A 2500-nucleotide genomic window follows, 5' to 3' on the forward strand; every position below is an offset into this window, starting at 1 on the left:
TGCTTAGCTTCCGAGATCGGGCGCATTCAGGTTGGTGTGGCCGTAAGCAAATGAGTCCACCCTCTGAACCTTGTTAATACGTCAGGTAAAAGCTTACAGCACCTGGTATTCCCAGGCAGTCTCCCATCCATGTACTAACCAGGCCCGACCCTGCTTAGCTTCCGAGATCAGACGAGATCGGGCGAATTCAGGTTGGTGTGGCCGTAAGCGTTTGAGTCCACCCTCTGAACCTTATTTATACATGTAAATACGTAAGGTAAAAGTGGAAAAAAGCTTACAGCACCTGGTATTCCCAGGCAGTGTCGTAGAATTTTCACTATAGTCAAGCACAAGTCATTGCAATTGTTCTTTCTGGTAGTTTAATTCAGCATCTGCAGATGGGCATCATTGTACAAGACCATGGCAAAGATTTCATACAATGAGCAATGACATACAGAACACACATCCCTCTTATACAGTTACAAGCTCCTCCTGGAGAGGAACACATGTTATCAATTAACCTCTTTGATCCTTAGAAATAGGTAATCAGTATCCTGTCTTCTACTTGGTCTCACGCCCCTCGAGTCTAACATCTGTTTTCAAGGATCGCTTATCAGTGTTTTACAACCCACTTACATCCCCCTCCCTGTGAAGTGTTTGTTAAGTGACCCTGTAAGTTAGGAAGTAATATAACCATCAATTGCTTAAGCAAAACACCCTGATTCCTAAGGGACTGCATTTGCTCATCTTTCTATACATCAAAGTAGTTCCTTCCATCAATCAATGCCCAAATGGTAAAATTCCTGTCACAATTCCCCACTTTGAGACTTCCAGGCTCAACATCCTCTATACAATTTTAAATCATCTCATCATCCTGGAAGGGAAGCGTCCAGGATTGATTAGTTTCAGGAAGTTGAACATACTGCCCAATCATAGACTTAATGAGGGAAGTTACCATAGTCTTAACACAAGGAACAATAAAACATGCAAACAACACTAATACACAAAATGAAATCAGAATAGGCGTCAAAAATTTCAACAGTACATTTTTCCAACCTGTTAACCATGACCCCCAATTCCATCCTTCAGGAATTTGAGAGTCTTTGCTCTTTTGTTCAAACAATAGGTCATTTAAGTGGGAAACTATATGCGTCATATTATCAGAAATGTCAGGTATGTATGTGCAGCAATCTGTCCCAATTATGTGGCAAACCCCCCCTTGACTTGCGAGCATCAAATCCAAAGCCACTCTATTCTGCAGAGCCACATTCCTGATACCCTGAATACTGGGAGAAAGAGATAAGAAACCTGCCCCCACTAGGGCTGTTAGATTTTCCAGTTCCATAGCAATCCCATCTATCTTGTGTGCGTTGTTCATAGTTCCCCACCAAGGGAAGAATCCTCCGAATCCTTTCTCTCCTGGAGACACTCTTACTGTGGAACGCTTATGTCTGGATGGCACATAATAGTGAGTATAATCTGTATGGAAGTGGGTGAGGTTAGATGACAAGGTAACAGAAAGCACTAATCTGGCAATATAACAAGTCCCACACCACCCCGGTCGGAGTGACTGGTAAACATTGTCTAGTAAAACAAACAGTGCCTAACTGTCCGTTGGGGTTTATTGTCATCACAGGTTGGTGAACTTCCTGATCTGTCACCAAAGACATGTCCCAGAATCGAGCTGTGGAACCCCCATAATTAACTACACTGATATTCAGTAGTTTAAGTTTACTAGTCATGTCTTTACCACCCACTACAATCGTGTGTTCCGGCATCTGTTTATATGCATCATGTGAATATTTAGCATAAAGCTCAATGAGCCTCTCTTTATTAATCTCCTGTTTAAACTCACAATGATTAATAGCCTTCATAATCATCTGCTCTGTGTCCAACATAAATTTAGATGGTGTGTGTGTGTCAGTGTTCTTACGATATTGATGTGAGTGTTGAAACTTCCTCTCCGTCTCAACGTTTTCACCACTCGGATCCGGATCTGTCCTCAGCTCCCCCGCCAGTCAATCGCACTGTGTGTGCGAATTATCAGGGCAAACCCTCGCCCAGTGTCCAACTTTGCCACATATGAAACAAGCGTCAGCTCTTCCACGTCCCCTTCCTCTTCCCCTCCATCGACCTCTCCCTCTGCCGCGGCCTTGCATTTGATATGCCGCCAGCTGCGCCATTTGTAGCTGCTCTGTAAACTCAGACTTACTGTTCAAGAGTTTTTCAGCATGGGTGGCATGTAACTCGACTTTCCCGAGAGTTGCAGACTCCCAGGCGATGCAGTTTGTTTTCACCATCTCACTGATCTCCGGTCTGACGCCGTGGATGAAGCGATCCCTCAAGTGAGCTTCCCACGGGGTGATAGGATTCTGCCCCCCCATGGCATTCGGCCTCTCGAGGCCACTATTTGCAGTGTGGACCTCTGAGAGCCTCTTCGGGTGCGCTTCGGAGTGTGAGCTGCCGACCACGGAGTGCTATAGGCTGGAGGGCTGTCTTTTCCCTCCGCAGCAGGGAGGTC

General features: G+C 45.2%; 1 non-coding gene and 1 pseudogene across 1 annotated transcript; both read right to left on the bottom strand.

Annotated features, from left to right (window-relative positions):
* Positions 1–48, bottom strand: part of LOC133940925 (5S ribosomal RNA) — a 109-nt pseudogene extending 61 nt beyond the window's left edge.
* Positions 49–90: 42 nt separating this feature from the next.
* On the bottom strand, positions 91–209 carry LOC133948209 (5S ribosomal RNA). Its single transcript, XR_009919818.1, has one exon. It is a non-coding gene; the product is annotated as a 5S ribosomal RNA (ribosomal RNA).
* Positions 210–2500: the final 2291 nt, after the last annotated feature.

Source organism: Platichthys flesus, chromosome 22 (assembly GCF_949316205.1).
Source record: "Platichthys flesus chromosome 22, fPlaFle2.1, whole genome shotgun sequence".
Lineage (NCBI taxonomy): Eukaryota > Metazoa > Chordata > Actinopteri > Pleuronectiformes > Pleuronectidae > Platichthys > Platichthys flesus.